Raw genomic sequence first — 21036 nt, 5'->3', positions numbered from 1 at the left:
TAGAAAGGCCAAATATTGTCACGTGAAGGGGAAAATATTTAAAGGGGATCGACTATTATAGAAGACAAAACAAAAATATTGTATATGTCGACGAAACATGGGTCGACAATTCCCTATGCTTTGGAAAGTGCTGGCAATATGAAAATATGTGAGGTGTTTTAAAAAATACCAGCACTTCCCATCAATATATAATTATTCGCGCTGGAGGAGAAAATGGATTCGCGAATGGACCCGAATTAATTTTTAAAGCTAACAGTACAACAGAAGATTATCATGGACAGATGAATTCAGAAAATTTTGAAAAATGGCTAACACAAAAATTAATACCTAATTTAATAAGTACAGTCTGTAACATAAGAGCGTGGACGCAATGTTTCTGGAAAAAAACCTTTTTTTACGAAAAACTGTATGTAAACCAAAAGTATATGTAAGAAGGTAATACGCTCTTACTTAGTAGTGGGTCCAGTCTCCCCCATTTGCTATTATAGCTTCGCAACGTCTCGGCATGCTTTCGACTAATTTTTCTGCATACGAAATAGGCAGCAACCTCCATATTTTTCTAATTCGGTCCACTAATGCTTTCAAAGTTACAGCGCGGCTACCTTGAAGCTTCTGCTTCATAATAGCCCAAACATTTTCGATTGGGTTTGCATCAGGGGACTGAGAAGGCCAAGGCAGCACCATGATGTTGTTTTTCGCCTTCCATTCGGTACACACCCGGCTCCGATGTTTTGGATCGTTGTCTTCTTGTAGAAGCCACCTATCACAAGATTGATTAAGCCACCGTTTTGTTGATGGCAATAGTCCTCTCTGGTATAATTTTATCATTCTTTGTGCGTTTAAATTGCCTGTAAAAACACACAATGTCCCGAAACCACGTGCATTGAAACATCCCCAGACATGCACCTTTAGTGGGTGTTTTACAGTTCTTTGGATTACGGGATTGTCACGAACTGATCAGGCATGCTTGATGAGAGACCAAGCCCAAAAGGAACATTCATCGCTAAAAACGATGACACTCCAATTGCGATCAATATTTGATTGAGCCCACGCCAACCGATTTTCAACATGCTTTCTTGAAAGCAGAGATTTCACCACCGTACTACGCCATGCAATATTATTTTCTTTTAATCGACGTCTTAATGTCATTATATCTACATTTATGCTTCTTGCCAAAATAGCTTGGGCTTTACGAAGCGAAAGTTGCGGATTTTTTGAAAAAAGTAGCAAAATCGCCGTATCTTCCCTTACTGTAGTCGCATATTTTGAACCTTGATCTGGAAGATCGTCCACACATTTAGTGTCTTTATACCGTTGTACCCACTTATTAACGAACTCAGGCGATTTATGCAGATATTTAGCTGCACTCCGAACGCTCATTTTTGGTCCTTTCGGATGCGAACAGAGAAAGACCGCTTCAAACGGTTTTGCATACGCTGCACTCATATTACAAACGTCTCTATTTCTCAGCGATACGAACGAAACTAAAAGATTTGTGACAATTGCGTATTAGGGAAGACAATGAATATTCACATTATAACGGTCGTCATTTTGTTTTGTATAAACATTCGAAGATATTGCGTCCACGCTCTTATGTTACAGACTGCAATTCCGTTGGTATAATGGACAACGCGCCATATCATTCTCAGAAATTAAAGCCCTCACGAAAAATGCAATGAAAAAACAAATGACCGAATGCCTATTAGAAAATAGTATAACACATGCAGAACCTATGCGAAAACTCGAACTATATGCAGGGCGATCCCTTGTAAAGTTAATTATTACGCGTTTGCGCGGACGCGCCGCGATTGCAGTCGAAAACGAATACATAAACGACGTCACAGTACCAAAATATCTGAAAATTCCTCGAAACCAACTGCAGGACCGTCTGAAGTTAAAATTATAGAGAATTATAGGGAAACAAATAAGATATTTGCGGCGTCAAACAGAGACAAGCATAGAAATAGACAGCATATTATGACATTAGATGGGAAATGGCGAGGAGAGGTCGCGGTTCGCCGTATGATCGAGCTCACCGGGAGGCGGTGCCGGGGGGCGTTACAAGGTTAAGCTGGAGGTCAGTGCGTATGCCCGGGAGCCTCCCCTTGGACCTTGACCCTCGGGCCAAGAAACATTGAGTAAAAGCATCCATTCCTCACATATGGAACACACGCGAGGGGAAGGGGGGTGTAGTCCCTCTTTCACAACATGCGAGCGATGGCCTAGCGCAGGGGGACCATATCCAACGACAGGAAAGCCTGCCGGGTTGCCGCCACCCTCCGCCCTTGTGGCGGGGGCGCGAGACAGTTTTAGTGGGTATGCGTGGAAATCGTCCCTCTTCTAGGGGCGCTACCACACTACCTAGGCTATCTTCCCAGGTGTCCGTAATAGGATTTCTGTCTTCCTTAAACAAAACAAAACAAAAAAAAAAATCTTCCCACCGCGGCGAGCTGTCTGCAACGCTCCATCTTGGCATGGCAGCCGCTAGATATGGGACTCACAGAGTACAGCGAAGAGAGCAGAAGTAAGAGTATTAGGAAAGCGAGTAAGAGTCTAGAGTCATAATGCAAAATTGAAGGAAATAGGAGGAAGCTAACACGTCACTCAATAAGTCCCCGGTCTGACACATATATGCCGACACTGGTGACAGACCCACGTTATTTTCGAATAATACTAACCTTCAAACAGTACGTATCAAAATTTCATGGTATTCTGACCAATAGTTTAGAAGTTACAGTCATTTTAGTACCCCCAGTTTCGTAATTTTGAAGACAATGGATAGAAAGGAATTTCGTGTATTGATTAAACACTGATTTTTAATCGAAAAAAATACTGTTGAAGCCAAAAAGTGACTTGATAAGTGTTCCGTAATGTCCGCATATAGGATTTGGGATTGAGGTTTTTGCCCTATTTAACTGTCGGTGTTCCGCATTATATAGTGCACTAGTTATCGGTGCGAGTAGTTGTGCCAATACAAACTGTACGAGATAAGTTCCTTCGAAGAATTGATGTACAAGCAGGCTACACTGATGAAGTCAGTGGTCAACTCCATATCCAACTTCAAAAAATTAGGTCAAGCCAAGATGACCTATGCAGTGACGACCAAGCGTATAGAGACATTGGAGAAGACGTTTGCACAGTGCCCTAAATTCGATGCAAAATTACAAGCCACCGCGGATGCTAAGGAGAAGACCACGCATCCCTACTTCACGGGCCGCTTATTCGACGACTGCGAAGCAGCCTACGAGGCAGTGTTGGATTCTTTCGCCGAGGTTCTTCATGGATTTTCCCCGTCCTCCGCTGCCCCTTCGGCTAACGTAAGTCATCCAAGCGAATGTCCGTCTCATACATCGCTCAATCTACCGAAAGTCTCGTTGCCGGTTTTCGATGGATCGTTCGACAAATGGGAAAGCTTCCGCGACCGATTTCAATCGATGATAGTTGACGAGAAAAGTCTATCTAACGTCCAAAAATTACATCATTTGTTTTCGTGTCTTAAAGGCGAAGCGCTCACAGCGATCGAACATTTAAGTTACTTCTGATAACTTTCCGGTAGCGTGGAACATTCTCTCGTCCAATTTTCAAAATGATCGTCGGTTGATCAACTCATACATACATTGCTTATTTACATTGCCCAATGTCACCGCGAAATCGGCTACCGAACTTCGAGCTCTCAAGAGTAAATTAACTGCCGCGATTGCCGCGTTAAGCAATATGTCGCGTCCGGTCGACCAATGGAGCGATATTTTTGTTTATCTCGTCACGCAAAAACTCGACAAATCCTTGCGCGAAGCGTGGGAATATAAGCTAGGACAAACTGTCGCTTATCCTACATTTGCCGAAATTAGCGAGTTCTTAGATTCTCGTATCCGCGCTCTCGACGCGATTATGCCGATCACGCCGACGTCCGAGAAACCGAGCGATAAATCAAGCATCAAAACAAAACAAAAGGCGATCGCATTGTACACCGCGAGTGCGAGTAAACTTTCGTGTTCCGTGTGCGCCGCGAATCATCGATTGTATCAATGTTCTACGTTCCTTGCAAAAACTCCGACACAGCGATACGAAATACAGTGTTCATTCTATTAGGTTGGGGAATAAGTTCGTGGCGTTTTGACATTTTCTTTTTTTTACAGCGACATTTTGCAATTTGCAAGAAGTTATAATATTCATTCGATAGAGCTCTTTCTGCTCTACAAAACTGTGTTAATCGTTTTTTTCAGTAGATTCATTCGTCATTGAGGCTTAGAAATGGAATATCAAGAAGGTAAAAAGTAGCATTTTCGACACCTGCTCTTCTTCGCTTTCCATCGCGGCCAAAAAGTTGTGAATAGTTGCTGAAACAGGCCGGGATATTTGCAATGTATATGGAGAAGGTGTCATAGGTGAGTCGACAGCACGGAAATGGTTTGCAAAATTCAGCCTTTTTTTTTTTTTTTTTTTGTTTAAGGAAGACAGAAATCCAGTAACGGACACCTGGGAAGATAGCCCAGATAGTGTGAGACTCCCGCTTCCGGCGCCCCTAGAAGAGGGGCGGTTTCCACGGCCTACTCACTAAAACTGTCTCCCGCCCCCGCTACGCGGGGGTTGGCGGCAACCCGCCAGGCTTCCTTACCGGATGGGGCATAGTGTACCTGGTCTAGGCCATCGCTCGCAGTTGTGGAAGAAAGACTACCCCCCCCCCCCCCCCCCCCTCGCGTGTGTGTTCCATGTGTGGAGACTGGATGCTCTCAACCAAAGGGTTTTGGCCCTAGGGGCTGCGTCAAGATCTAGGGGAGGCTCCCGGGCAAAATGCGCTGACCTCCAGCTGACCTTGTAACGCCCCCTCGGCACCGCCTCCCGGTGGGCTCGAACATACGGTAAAACCGCGACCTCCTCCACCATTTCCCACCTAAGTGCCGATCTGTAGTCTATTTTCTACTGCCTATCCCCTGCGTGTTGCCTGTCGCTCATATTTCGTTTCCGTATTTCCGCCCCCGCCCCCTCGGTCGTCGATTAATAGGTTGATATCTCCGCGCTTTACAATCTTTCCTTCCCTATGCCTAATTAACGCTATTTGTTTCTAATCTTGCCTCTGTTTCGCCCCCCCCCCCCACCCCCCCGCGCTGTTTCTTTCCTGCTCCCCTATTTGTTCATATACGATTCCCTGTGTGCGTCATCAATACTAATACCGTCGCTGTTAGACCTAATGAAGTAATAAAGTATGTAAATAACAGCAGATAGATAAATATGTAATAAGCCCTTTTGTTCCTACTTCGCCCCAGTCTTTCTCCACAACGCTACATGAGCCCATTGCTCTCGGTATTTATTTCTTTTCTCTCTTCCAGCACTTTCCCTCGGTTCTCAATCCGTCCCCTAATGGTGCTGTGACCAGGCTGACGTTCAAGTTCCTCGTTCCAGTACTTTCCGATCAAAAAGTCTGCCAAGCCTTCGGGTCGCTCATAGCGCTGCCCGCCATTGTTGCTGCTTTCATTTGTTGTCGCCGTTTAGGCGCCAGCCAAATTTCCTTATGTTTCCTCCTTCTTCTCTCCCGCCGATCCCCTCGGTCCCCATTGTCGCCCCCTAATGGTGCTATGACCAGGCTGACGACTGGGTTCCTTGTTGGATCAGCAGTTGATCGGAAGGGTGTTTGGTTCAATTTGACCTCTCTCCCTCCTCTCCCCCGCTCAGTCGGTCCCCGTTTTGTGCCCCCTAATGGTGCTATGACCAGGCTGACACCGGTTTCCTCCTTTGCAAGTTTGAGTAGTTCGATCGATCGTGTCTCATGTTTTCTCCTTCTTCTCTCCCGCCGATCCCACTCGGTCCCCATTGTCGCCCCCTAATGGTGCCATGACCAGGCTGACGACTGGGTTCCTTGCTGGATCAGCAGTTGATCGGAAGGGTGTTTGGTTCAATTTGACCTCTCTCCCTCCTCTCCCCCGCTCAGTCGGTCCCCGTTTTGTGCCCCCTAATGGTGCTATGACCAGGCTGACACCGGTTTCCTCCTTTGCAAGTTTGAGTCGTTCGATCGACCATGTCTTGTTTTCTCCTTCTTCTCTCCCGCCGATCCCACTCGGTCCCCATTGTCGCCCCCTAATGGTGCTATGACCAGGCTGACGACTGGGTCCCTAATTGAATCAGCAGTTGATTAGAAGGATCCTCTGCTCAGTTTAATCTCTCTCCCTCCTCTCCCCCGCTCCGTTGGTCACCGTTTTGTGCCCCCTAATGGTGCTATGACCAGGCTGACACCGGTTTCCTCCTTTGCAGGTTTGAGTCGTTCGATCGATCGTGTCTTGTTTTCTCCTTCTTCTCTTCCGCCGATCCCACTTGGTCCCCATTGTCGCCCCCTAATGGTGCCATGACCAGGCTGACGACTGGGTTCCTTGCTGGATCAGCAGTTGATCGGAAGGGTGTTTGGTTCAATTTGACCTCTCTCCCTCCTCTCCCCCGCTCAGTCGGTCCCCGTTTTGTGCCCCCTAATGGTGCTATGACCAGGCTGACACCGGTTTCCTCCCTTGCGGGTTTGAGTCGTTTGATCGGTCGTTTCTATTTTTGTTTCGCCGCTTCTTCTGCTCCTGCTCTTCCTCTTCTCCTTCTCGCTGTCCTCTTGCTTCTTTCCCTCCTCTTACCGTTACCTCTTCTCCCTCTCGCTGTCCTCTTACTTCTTCCCCTCCTCTTGCCGTTTGAAAAGCGCGCCGTGCCTCCGCCGTCTTGCTTGTTGCTGCATCCTTTTGCTTCACCCTTCAGGGCCGCTCTCCAAGTGTTCGCAGCGTTCCTTCCCTCGCCATGCTGGATATTCTGGTTATTCTCAGTGCGGCCCCTTTTCTCCACCATCGTTGTGTCTTCGGAGTTTCCAGAGTGCTGGAGCGTTTTCCACAGTTCTTCCAGCACTTTTCCGTCATTTTCCCGCTTTGCACTGTTCTTCTGCACTCGCGCACGTGGTCACGTATATTCCCCTGTACCCGCAACACTCCTAGCACTTCACTGCACTCTCACAACACTTTCCTAACACTACACCGAGTTAGTTGCCTATCTGTTAATTATTTATTATTTATTATTTATTAATTTATTAACCTACTAATCACTTCACTATTTATAATAATTTATTTGTTAATTATGAACTAATTAATATTATTATTATTATTATTATTATTATTATTATTAATCTCATTCACTTCACTTCATTTATTAATCAATTAATTAATTAATTAATTTATTTCTTCCTTCCTTCACTTTGTTCCGTGTCGTCTCGCCTCTTCCTCTTTTCCTCCTCCCTGTCTTCTTGCTTCAGCCAATCCGCTTACCATTTGAAAAACGCGCCATGTCTCCGCCATCTTGCTTGTTGCCGCGTGCCTCCGCTTCGCCCATAGGCTTCGTCCCTGAAGGCAGCTCTCCAAGCGCTTGCGGCAATCCTTCCTCCGCCATCTTACTTGTTGCCGCGTGCCTTCGCTTCGCCTTTAGGCTTCGTCCTTAAGGGCCGCTCTCCATGCGCCTGTAGCGACCCTTCCCCGGCCATGCTGGATGTTTACGAACCGGCCTTTACGCTCTGCGCTTTCCCTCGCGCGGAGATGCCCACGTGTTCGTACGATATATCGAAGCATGCTTGACCGACGCCATTATTTATTTACTATCAAGAAAATACAAAAATAGCCAAAACTAATCACCGCATGCATTCAGTATGCCTCATTCGCCCTTTCCCGCACTCTAAATCCCTAATGACATTTGCATTATAATTAATTAATCTAATTTCTACGACTTTCTATCGCAACTTCTACATGTCGCACGACCACGTGTTCACGCAAGTCCTTCTTCGAGGGCAGCTTTCACCCTTAAATTGCACTATTTCACTCGCGATATATAAATAATCGTATTTAAGTCGCGCACATATTTATTTTATTCCGCGGTCGGTCCGAACACTCGTTTCCTCGCTTTCGATTACTCATGGGTTTGCACCCCATGCTTTTCCTCGCGTCGCGTGGAGGTCGCCATTACCGAAATTTCGTTTTTTATTTATAACTTCACTATTCCACTTCCGATTTTCACAAAATTTCACCGCCCACTTCCCCCACAGTCTCCCCTCACTTCACAACATTATTTATCTCACTTAAACCACTTTTCCCACCAAAAATTGTAATTTATCGCGGAGCGACCCCCGAACACGTGCGCTCGCCACGACAGCCAACGCGCCTCTTGCAAAATTCAGCCTAAGGTTGGGCAATAAGTTCGTAGCGTTCACTTCGCGAGGCACACAGACTCCCCATTTTTCGACAAATCCCATTGAATGGAGATGATTGAGAATAGTTTTGTGGTCACAGTTCATTTTTTCGACCAATTCACGACTAGTTTTTGAGGGTCATCCTGCTTCACAAGTGCTCGGAGACGCTCTTCGTCGAACTCAGAACGTCTTCCGTTGCAGGGTGGATTTTCGACGTTAAAATCGCCATTTTTGAATTTTGCAAACTATTTCCGTGCTGTCGACTCACCTATGACACCTTCTCCGTATACATTGCAAATATCCCAGGGTGCTTCAGCAGCTTTTTTGGCCGCAATGGAAAGCGAAGAAGAGCAAGTGTCGAAAGTGCTAATTTTTACCTCCTGGATATTCCATTTCAGAGCCTCAATAGTAATGACGAATGAATCTGCTAAAAAAAACGATTAACACAGTTTTGTAGAGCAGAAAGAGCTCTATCGAATGAATATTATAACTTCTTGCAAATTGCAAAAGGTCGCTGTAAAAAAAAGAAAATGTCAAAACGCCACGAACTTATTCCCCAACCTAATATATAAGCAAAAATGTCCTTTCCCATATAAGCAAAAATGTTATCCCCACCACTGGGGGGAAGACCCCTCGAGACGCCCGAGGTTCGCTCGCCGGGAAATGTAACGTGACCCGGGGATTAGTGTATCCGTGAGATAATACCAATGTAAATATAAAACTTTTTTATTTTTAACTTTTTCGTTATCAAACTTTTACCAATTAATTCTTGACATTTTTTCTGATTAAAATGAGACCAAACACGGTATAAGTTGGACTCTATTTACTGGTTTAATTGACGATAAAAGTTTCTAACGCAGAGGAGGATAGCGAGTCAAAAAGAAAGAGACACTACGATCGTGGCAGTCGGCAAACTTGCTAACTTTTTTATTTTTCATCTATTTTTTTATACAACTTTCTCCATCATATTCGTGACATTTTCCTGACTAAAATGAGACCAAACACGACGTAATTTGAGTTATATTTATTTGCAATATCTTTTTGAAGTAAAGTCATCGATGTACGCGTAACATTTGAAATTACAAGTAAATATATCTCGAAGTACGTTGTGTTTGGTCTCATTTTTATGAGAAAAATATTACAAATATGATGGAAAAAATTTCAAAAAAAAAAGATAAAAAATAAAAAATTTTTATTCTTGCATTCGGAGTGTCCTACCGATAGGTCATTGTTTGTTTACGTTCAGTCTTCATCGCTCGAAATGTAGTACCTTTACGATATATGCAATACCCTGCCCACCGAGTCATCGAGCAGGGGATGGAGAGGCTCCAGGTGCCTCCAATAATTACTGGGATCATCGGGGACTATCTCCGCTAGAAGTCTATTCACTGAGTGGATCGGTCCGGTGCGGAAAGATCGTGGGATGTAAGGCGGGGCGTATCTCAGGGATCGGCACTCGGTCTGTTCCTGTGGATCGTGGTGTACGACCGCGCCTTGTCGGCCCCGTTGCCACCGGGATTGTATTTGACGTGTTTTGCCGACGACACACACATTTTAGCAACGGGGCGCGACTGGGCTAGAACCAACCGCCTCGCCGAGTTAGGAACCTCGGTGGCAGTCAGTGATGAGATATTGGACGGGTTTTTGCGCGCATGAGCGAGAAATGCAGGAACGTACGCAGCGTATGTGTTCAGTGGCGCCACTAGATGGCGTAGTGTCGTTGGCGGGAAAGCAGCGAAGAAGCAGCCGTTACGAGGTACGTTATACATATTTAATTATAATGGCATTTAACAATGGTGAAGGTGCCGTAAAAAAGCGTAGAATCCGTAGATTTAATTATGCATGGCTAGATAACGACAGTTATAAAGTATGGTTAAAACCTACTTTAGATAGAAGTAGAGCGCTTTGTATCGCTTGTAACAAAACTATTAGATGTAGCAAATCCGATATAGACAGTCATGGAAAAACAAATGTACACCGTATAAATGTAAATTCGCTCGATATAAATGATAGCAATAATGATAATAATAATAATAATGTCACCGCGAGTAGCTTACTGCATACAGACAAAGTGAAACGAGCTGAAATTAAATTATCTGCATTTTTCGCTGAACATAATGTAGCATTTTCTACCGTAGATCATTTGATCCCATTAATAAAAGATATTTGTATTGAAGCCGAAGTTGTACAGGATCTTTCACTTGCTCGACATAAGTGTGCAAAAATTGTCAAAAATGTAATTGCCAAACGCGAAATCGAGAATATAATTGATTGTTTAAAAACGTGTAGATTTTCGATTTTAATTGATGAGAGTACCAATATTTGCGATACAAAATTAATGTGCGTGCTGGTGAGATATGTGTCACCATTAAATGGTAGCATTATAACGCAGCTATTAGAATTATTACAATTAGATGCTACCGATTGTTCCGCGAGTAAAATTTTCCAAATTTTCAAAAATTCTTTAGATGAAAAACAAATTCGTATTCAAAATATTGTTGGACTAGCATGTGACAATGCGCCAGTTATGGTTGGCCGCAATAATTCATTCATGTCACATTTAAAAATAGAAAATATTGCCGATAAATATGAACAATATAAGCCCTTTTTCGAGGATGTAGACTCGCTTTGTGAGCTGGCCCTCATAACCGACATGACAAATCATTTAAATATCTTAAATTTAAAGTTGCAAAAGACCAACCAGGTTATTTCCCAAATAGTTAGTCATGTCGATTCTTTTCGCACAAAATTAAAATTGTTTAAATCACAATTAGAAGTAGAAATTTTTTACTTTTTCCCTTCGTGTAAAATCATCTTCGAGGAATATGGCACAAAATGCGATTTTAAAAAACATTTAACAATTATTGATTCATTAATAAGTCAATCTGATAAGCGTTTCACTGGCTTCGAAGTGCTTAGGAATGACTTAATTATTTTCGAAAATCCCCTTACGGTTCCCATAGAAAAACAGAATTTAGAGTTGCAAGCAGAACTTTGCGATCTGCAAAATGATATAGCTCTTAAAGCGCGCTTCGAAAAAGGGGTCGAGTTTTTTAAAATTTTAGACAATTCCCATTACCCATTGCTTCGCATTTTTGGGCTTCGAATTTTTTCGATGTTTAGTTCGACATATTTATGTGAATGTTCATTTTCTAAGATGAAGAATATCAAATCCGAAAAAAGATCTTGCCTTTCAGACAATTCATTATCATCAATTCGGACAAGTACTTCTCAGTTTTCTGTGGATATACCATCCCTTGTAGAATCGTGCAAACGACCCAGAATATCAAGAGACTTTTGAAATATTTTCGATTTCTATTTTCCTGCCAAGTCACTGTCGTTCTTCTTATTTAGTGGAATAGGCCTATAGGGGAAACCAATTTAAAAAAACGCATCAACAATAGTACCTCCTGGGTGATGTGGAAAGCTATTGACAAAATTGTAATTATTATAACTTGTGTTATTGTTATTATAATATATGTATATATGGAATATGTTTATAAATGTAAACATAGTATTAACAATTTTAATAATCTGTAAAAATAATAATTATTAACAGTGTAAGGAAAATTTCTAATCACGGGCCCCATGGCCCGACAAATCTATCGTGCGACGTCTCTGGCGCACGGCGTCACGGGGCAGTCGAGCGCGGTAGTAGGAGCACGGTAGGCGTCGACTCCGAAATCGGCTCGAAAAGGGCATCTAAATCCGAGCACTGGTATAGAACAAAAATTGCTATACAAGCTTTGCCTATGTTCGGCTGTCCAAAGGTTGACACGTTCAAGAAAATCTTTTAATTTTGCGCCGCCTCCGAAAAAGTTGAAATGTATTTAATATACTACCTAACGAGTAAATAGGTTTCATTCATATCTGTTACGTAATTGTATGATTGAATAAAATAGAAATTACTTCATTAGGAAATAGAAATTATTTTATACTTTTTAGTGCATTTCAAAGTCGGCGTATCTTTTTTCTTAAAATTATTTTATGAGATTTGGTAATCGATACATTTAGGTTGCTATAGAAACAAATTCCGTGTAATTTTGTTTACAACTGTCGGTTTGCAGAAATAAGCATTTTCGACACATATTATTTTTCTATTTTCATGAAGGTAAGAAAGCAGCTGAGGCTCACAAGGAAATATGTGAAGTGTATGGCGTGGATTGTTTAACAGAACGCACGTGTCAGAATTGGTTCAAAAAATTTCGTTCTGGAGATTTTTCATTGAAAGATGATCAACGTTCTGGTCGACCTTCTGTCATATAACTGTGCGAGAAATTGCAAAACAGTTAAATGTATCGCACACAACAATTGAAAATCATATAAGACGTCTTGGACTTGTTAAGAAGCTCGATATTTGGGTTCCGCACGAATTGAAAGAAATTCACTTAACACAGCGAATTAATATTTGTGATACGCATTTCAAACGTAATGCAATCGACCCTTTTTTGAAACGAATTATCACTGGGGATGAAAAATGGATTGTCTACAATAATGTTAATCGAAAAAGATCATGGTCTAAGCATGATGAACCAGCGCAAACCATATCAAAAGCTGAGTTGCATCAAAAGAAGATCATGCTGTCAATTTGGTGGTACTACAAAGGTGTTGTGTATTTTGAGCTGCTTCTGAACAACCGAACGATCAACTCAGATGTTTACTGCCAACAACTTGCGAAATTGGAGGAAGCATTCAAAGAGAAAAAGCCAGAATTGGCAAATCGCAAAAGAATCGTGTTCCACCACGACAATGCGAAGCCTCACACATCTTTAACAACACGTACGAAATTATTGGAGCTTGGTTCGGAAGTGATGTCGCACTCCCCATACAGCCCCGACCTTGCACCATCGAATTACCATTTATTTCGAAGTTTACAAAACTTCTTAAATGGTAAAAATGGTAATAACGATGACCTCAAATCGCACTTGGTTGAGTTTTTTGCTGCTGAGGACCAGAAATTCTATGAGCGCGGGATCATAAAGTTATCAGAAAGGTGGCAAAAAGTCATCGAACAGAATGGAAAATATTTGACTGATTAAAGTTCATTTTTTGTATGGAAAAAATTGAGTTTTATTTCACACTAAAAAGCCGAAATTACTTACTTGCCAACTCAATAGTTTCTCCGATAACACTGTACAACAGCCGACTGATTTCGTAACCGCCACTATGAAATTCTTATATATTTTTGCGAGCTAAATACCAATCTGAAATCCATTTTTCTCTAGGATGTACAGTTTTTGAGAAAATTAATTTAAACAAAAATTGCAAATTTCCAACTTTGGAAACTTTTTGTGTTTTTACCGTAACAGCTATTCAGTGGCTTTTTACACGAGAAGAATCTGTGAACTTTCTCGAATAAAACGATATAAATTGTTATTACATTGGAAACATTTAAATATATTTAAATGATGATCAAATGTAAGAAAGACACTGTTCGGGAAAAATCCCGAACCATCGAACCACCAAAACCGCGCTCTCGCTCTCTCGCTCCCACCTCTTGCGTGTCTCTCTTTTGTTTTGAAGCGTACTACGAGGTGAGGGGCGCGGAGAGCGAGACTAGCTAGCTCGCGAAAGATCGCGAAGGCCCGCTCGACGCGAACCTCCGCGGTCTGTTACACTGATAGTAAACAATGCGTCGAGAACCTTCGACTTCGAGAACTATCAACATTGCGCTTTGTATATACAGGGTGTTCGGCTACTGGTGGGCATAATTTTAGGGGGTGGTAGCTGGAGTGATTCTGAACAACTTTTTCCTTTACCAAAATGCTGGTTAAAGCTTAGTTTTTGAATTATTAATGAAAAACACTGACCAATGAGAGCGCGTATAGACCGACAGCGTGACAGCGTGAGCGACAGCTTCGAATATGACGGCCGATCGTCGTCGTGAACAAATGTATCGATACTGTCGGTATAACGTCGGTATAACAGGAAGCTATTGGGTAAAAGTTAAATCGAGTAATGAATTAATAAGTTAAGAATAATATTAAATTCTTCGTAATTCGTGAATAAGAAATAAACCAATTAGTTGTTGTTTACAACAACCAGACGAAGTATATTGTATTTATTTTATGCCTTCAAAAAGGAAAAAGAATAAATTCACGAAAATTAACTTTGTCAACTATTCTAATGAAGCAAACGAATAAGTACCGTGTCTATGAAATGAGATAGAACTGGAATAGAATATCTAATGCAGTACCTCATTGAAGTGAAATAAATCTATTGCTGCGTACGTTTAATTTTAAAAATACAGAAGTAACTTAAATAACACTTACTCATTGATTCATGGAAAAACTAGCTTCGATAAAAAATATTTGTGTCACCGGGTAGAACCAACCGACCAACAGCTGATGTCCTGGCAGGGTCAATGAACTCTCAATTTATTTCACTGTCTTTTTCTAACAATTGCACAACATAAGCACGACCGGTAAACGGACCGAATGAAAACGCGTGAACGATTATTCATAGATATGTATGTTTAACGATACACTATTCTCACTATAAGATATCCGAATTGAGGAATCGAAATTATATTATATTTTATTAGAAGACATTGTTAGACTGGCTACGGAACGCGATTTTGTTCTCGATCGCGAGGCATACGTCGCGTACGGTTGCCATGCAACGATGATCTGTTGAACGACTCCGGCGTCGATCGACAGTCATCGTTTATTGTCGAAAGAAACGTGTCGAAATAAAATGTATCGTTGTTTTTAATAGAAAATTCCATTTTCTTGCTTTCAAGATAGTATAGTTTAAATTATTTATGAATATTCGTTCACGTGTTTTCATTCGTCCTATTTACGTGTCGGACTCACAGTGAAAATTAGTGCAAATTAGTGAAAAATGAGAGACAAAAGTGATAATGCGAACTAATAATGAAAGATGAAAGTGATAGGTGACAATGAAGTTTCTTGAGAGTTTTTTGAGAGTTTCTGCATGGTGATTGATTTATACTAACAGTAAGGACCGGTGGATCGTACTGGTGACAGAGACGCATTTTTATTGTGATTATTTGCGGTTTAATGGGTGAGCTACATTTAAATTTGTTAATTATTTAATTCACATTTTTATTTGTTGAATAGAAAAGTTATTCAATTTTTTAAAAATGAGAATTTGTTCTTTTTCATCATTACAATATCTAACGAAAATAATTTTCCATATTTTATCTATTATTTCTTTGGGATAACGAATAAACGTATTGAATAAATTCGATTTATTTTGATTACGTGAGTAGAGACTAATTTTGTTATTTCTTATTCATGAATGAATGACAATTCAACAATAATCCAGATTTTTTTATTCATTATTCAATGTAACTTTCATCTAACAGCTTTCTATTATACCGACTTTATACCGACGTTATATCGACGTTATACCGACAGTATCGATACATTTGTTCTCGACGACGATCAGCCGCCATATTCGAAGCTGTCGCTCACGCTGTCGCGCGACCGGTCTATACGCGCTCTCATTGGTCAGTGTTTTTCATTAATAATTCAAAAACTAAGCTTTAACCAGCATTTTGGTAAAGGAAAAAGTTGTTCAGAATCACTCCAGCTACCACCCCCTAAAATTATGCCCACCAGTAGCCGAACACCCTGTATACGCGCCGAATTCCCAGAATAAACGGTATTTTGATTCTGTCAGCTGTTATAGTGAGCTCAAAGACGTCAATAAAACATGAATACCCAAATTATTTGTGTGTGACCCTGTTTCTCCCATCTCAACCGCACAACGAGTGCATCGTTCGCAACTCCGGACCCTTCTCTGTATAGCGTTTATCGGTTTAACCGAAAATAGGTGATTTTTCGGCAACCGATCCGCACAGACGCCCAAAACACATCAATGTTTCTTCTGATATTTTTCAATTTATTTTAAAAACTATGGGCCTAGGCGAAAATCTAGCCATCATACATAATCGAGTAGACATTTCTACAGAAGAAAGCACCAAACAAAGTTACAAAATCAGTTTTGTTTTGTTTTTATAATAAAAATAGTTCGGCAAAACACGCGCCGCTGTCAGTGGTGCTCACTGTTGGCGCGGCGCGGCAGTCGCCCTGTCTACTGGCTTGGTGTAACAGAATAACTGAACGGCGTGATGCGCAGTTACTATTATAATTGTTTAAAATATTCGGTCATTGTAAATGATAAGGGGAAAAAGAAATCCATTATCTTTTCGTTCGATGGCTCCCGATACTGTAACAGCTAATTACGTGCAATTTTGGTTTCGTCGATTCTGTTCAGGTGTTTTTGATGTTAAAAATACACCCCGCACAGACAGGCCCGTCTGAAAAATGATAAAATCACAGAGATAATCGAAGGTAACCGGCATGTTAGTAGTCGTGGGATCGCCCAGGACTCAGGACCTAAAGACCGACCATAAAACAGTTTTAACCCCGAGCGCTCCGTTGGCCCCGCTACGGAGTCATCCGTCATTTGTTCCGTAACTCCGTAGGCTCCGCTGCGGAACCCAATGTTTTTATCTCTTAGCGCTCCGTATTGCTTTTTGAGGATATCACTTAAGTGGTGGCAGAAACTATTCTTTTGGGGAATGGAGATGTCAATAATTAATTCATACGTTACAATTACGCAGTATACTACTACTGGTAGTTTTTGTTAAAGATATCTTTATGCTATCAAACTAAAAACAGATGTCAATTTACAGGGAATTGCTACATTTTTGTTCTATGCGAATCTCGTACTTCATCAATACACAAAGCAATATAGAAAAAAATAGTGTCTCTTGTTCCGCGATTGCAAGATAGCTTAGAAATTGTCATGTGCGATTACGAGAAAGCTGTTATGGAAGAGGTGCAAGCACAATTTCTTGCTGTTACCACATAGCTGTTGCTTTCATTTTAATCACGTACGGTATAAGTGTTAACGTTACCCATGTATTTTTTTCTTATTAAAAGTAATTCTCTCAATGGCTATGACAATGCCTTTCGTTCCACGGAATATGTTTCTAGAAGCGTTACATCAAATGCAGTTAGTTGCAGATCATTTATGTGGCACTTCCCCGAATGTGCTCCTATTTATGACACATCTACGCAATGTGTGGCTACCTATTTCTTCGAAGATCAACGTATTAGGATGTCCTAAAAGTTTCTTTCTCTTCGCGATATAAGTGGTCTCATCTAACTCAGCTTGTGTAAACATGCACACTTATCTATTAGACTTCTGTACCGTCGGTTTCAGTCATCCCAGAGCTCTTTTACAGAAGGTTTTATTTGTGCCACAGTCTCTTTCAAAACCTTCAACCATATTGTTAAGCATAAGTAGCGAAAGGCGACATTTACGGCATTTCTTTTTCCTCAACCTAATATTCAGCGTATTATTTAGCGTGTGGTGATTTTATTGTTATTATCTTTAGTACCATTTTATAATTTAGTAGTAATTCTACTTTAGTAAAATTAATATAATAGTTTAATGTAAATAGCAATGTCCCGTGCTTGTGTTAATTACCCAAATAAATTTTGTTATGTGTGTGGTGAAGTGGTGTTTAAAAATTCTGCAAGAAACATTACAGAATCTATAAAGCATGCCTATCAACAGTATTTTAAATGTCAACTTGGCGATGAAGATAAAGATTGAGCATCTCATGTCATTTGCAGCAGGTGCAGTGTGGGATTATGTCGTTATATGAGAAATGCAAAAAAAATATGCCATTCGACATAGCAATGGTTTGGAAAGAACCGACAAATCACATAAGTGATTGTTATTTTTGTGTCACTGACATAGCTGGATATAGTTTTAAAACCAGAAAATATATATCCTATCCAACTGTTTCGTCGGCTATACGACCAATACATTCAAAAGACGAAGCTCCGACTTCAGTTATCGAAACTCTGGACGTCGAAGATTCTCCCAAACTTTCAAAAAGAGAAATTGCTATTACTGCTTCAAGTTCAAGCACAAGTACGTTTGATGAAGCTCAGGACAAATTTTCAAAACGAAAAAATATGCACCTCAACACCCAAGCAGATTTAAACGATTCAGTGCGCGATTTACAGTTAACAAAAACTATTGGGTTGTTCGATAATTAATGTCGTTTTTTTCTCATACATGGCGTGAACTGCATATTTCATGGAGTAGTGATTGCGTGGCTTACATTATTATACTCTATTTTAAAGATTAGACTTTAGACTATCTTTAGTCAAAAACTAAGCGTCATTAGTAAAAAAACAAGTTGGTTAAAAATTAAGTTGAAAATGGACAATCAAAGAGAGCATTATCGGCATATTTTATTGTTTTACTTCCAAAAGGGCAAAAGTGCGGTGCAAGCTCGGAAGAAATATGTGAAGTTTATGGTGAGGACTGCCTTACTGAACGCCAGTGTCAGCATTGGTGTGCTCGCTTTCGTTCTGGAAATTTTGAAGTGAGAAACTCTCCAAAAGATTATGAGATACGTCATTAAACTGCATCTCTACAAAATCACTACACATCATTTGCTGACGGAGAAAACGATGGAAAAATGAGCTGAATTTTGTAATGTGATAACCGATATGTTTGAAAGTAAGGAACTCAATGAAAAACAAATTATATTTACGGATAAAGCTCACTTTTGGTTAAACGGATATGTAACGTTCCCGGGAACATCCAAGCAACCCTGTTGATAAATTAGGAACATTCTAATCCGTAAATCTTGTCCTATTCTATTACCGACCGCAAATTACGACAAGAAAATACGACCCGTACATTACCAAACCGGCGAAAACGTTTTTTTACTCAATTCACCACGATAAAATAAACTAGAGAGAGAATACTCTGGCCCGCATATAATATCTAGAAACATTGGGGAGAATCCAAAAAAGAATAAGTACATAAGAACCGTATCAAGAGGGCGTACGTACCAGTCAAGGATCACGAATCGATAATAAGGAATATTCGGCTTTAAGAACGCAGGATGCGAGCCAAATGCGCATGCGCAACAAAGTAAAATTCATTGTATTCAAAATAAATTCATTGTTGCAAAAGCCAAGGTACGGGCTACACGGGTGCTGTTACGCGGAAATATTTCAAATCCGCGCGGCTATGCTAGCCTCTCCTGAGGTTCTTTAGCTGAACGCATCGAAAATATATTTTAGCGCCACTTCCTGGGCGATGCAACGCCAACGCCTAGGAGAGGGGGAAAAAAGGACCGAGGTTTAGCTACGCGCGATGCACGCGTGTCAGTTCTTTTTGTGCGTTACGCCCTAGTGGTTCTGCTTTCTCAAATTCAGTTTAAAAAGTCATTGATATATTTTGCAACGAATTCTAACACCGTTCAGTTATCAGGTATATAAGGTATCATACCGCCTAAAAACATTTACAAAACAAAAACACGCGGTCGTAAGACCCGTAGAGGGGTACGTTCATCGTACTCTCTCTGACTACACACACGCGGTCGCAAGACCCGTAGAGGGGTACGTACATCGTACTCTCTCTGACTACACACACACGGTCGCAAGACCCGTAGAGAGGTACGTACATCGTGCTCTCTCTGACTATACACACGCGGCCGTAAGGCCCGTAGAGGGGTGCGTCAATCGCACTCTCTCTGACTCTGCACGCGGTCATTCTTATGACCCGTTTCGGGTTTGCGCTTTGCGCAATCACCCTAGTTGCACGCACACATCTCACACTTACACAAAAGAGTTAAATACACGATTTTCACGAGGTTTTTTGGCCGCAAGGTCTTTTTCCTCGGGGTTTACACCCAAAACTATTGTTGTTTTTTATTTTAATGACTCCTGTCCTTTTTTACATGAACAACGTGACTCAGACACGAGGTTTGAGTTACGACGCCTCAACAGGTGCTATAAGAAGAGAAAAAGAAGAGAAAAAAAAGAAGGAAAATGTCTGAAAAATGGAGTAGAATTGCCAACGTCATATGCGTACAAGATGAGGAATTAGTATTTAGTTATAAATACAACCTTCGATCACAACGCATATATGGGGTCTGCGAGATGAAAACCAGGCCCGAAAAAAGAACACGATGGTGGCATACAGGGGTCCACCACCACGTGATGCGGAATGTGCGAGGGAGATGGTGCGATGCACGGGCTGTAAACAGATCGTCAGCAGCCTCCAACCAGTCATCGCCTGCACCGAGTGTAGAAACCGCATAACGCAACACAATAGAGAAGAAGAGGAAATTTTCGATAACGGCGTAATGCTCCAATCCACCGATGACTGGAGAGTAATCGAACTGTCATCAATGACGTACGAAAACGGCAGCTTGTCGGTAGCACTAAAATAAGGGAAAAAAAGAAGGAAAAAAAAGGAAAAAAATATATATATACAGGGTATTACCTGTAACGCTACTCACGATTTTTCTCCCACTTGCAGCCACCTTACGAAAAAAAGTTTACAATAAAATTTGCAGGGTATGAAGTGCACAATAGATATTAGTAAAGCAAATTTTGAAAACAGTTTGTTCTGTTGGCAAAGTCAAGGTCACCTTGGGTTTCTTAAATAGGAACATATATTTTTTTTATTCATAGCTATAGAGGACATCGAGACGAATTCGAAACATATATTACATTATATTTTTATTAACATATTACTCGATTTACAGAAGTGGAAAAATGTAAAGTACTTAGATTTTGACTTTGGTAGGGTAACCATTATTTGGTTCCAAAGAGATCACTGAATGTAAACACGCGACTAGAATATAAGAAAAATACACTTTATTTAATTACATGTTCAAAATGTAACATATGCCGCCTTCCATCACATAATATTCCAGTCTTTTACTTCACATTTCCACTTCTGTAAATCGAGTAATAGGTTAATAAAAATATAATGTAATATATGTTTTGAATTCGTCTCGATGTCCTCTAAAGCTATGAATAAAAAAA

At 41.0% G+C, this 21036-nt stretch overlaps 1 protein-coding gene and 1 long non-coding RNA gene across 3 annotated transcripts in view; both read right to left on the bottom strand.

Moving 5' to 3' along the window:
- LOC100882786 (uncharacterized) overlaps positions 1–21036 on the bottom strand; it is a 275505-nt gene that overhangs the window by 147511 nt on the left and 106958 nt on the right. The window lies entirely within an intron of this gene.
- Positions 6466–9154, bottom strand: LOC143264146 (uncharacterized). The gene is made up of 2 exons (XR_013037664.1): positions 6615–9154; positions 6466–6563 (listed from the first exon to the last, which is right to left on the bottom strand). It is a non-coding gene; the product is annotated as an uncharacterized LOC143264146 (long non-coding RNA).

Source organism: Megachile rotundata, chromosome 3 (assembly GCF_050947335.1).
Source record: "Megachile rotundata isolate GNS110a chromosome 3, iyMegRotu1, whole genome shotgun sequence".
Lineage (NCBI taxonomy): Eukaryota > Metazoa > Arthropoda > Insecta > Hymenoptera > Megachilidae > Megachile > Megachile rotundata.
This window is presented reverse-complemented; position numbering and strand designations above follow the sequence as displayed.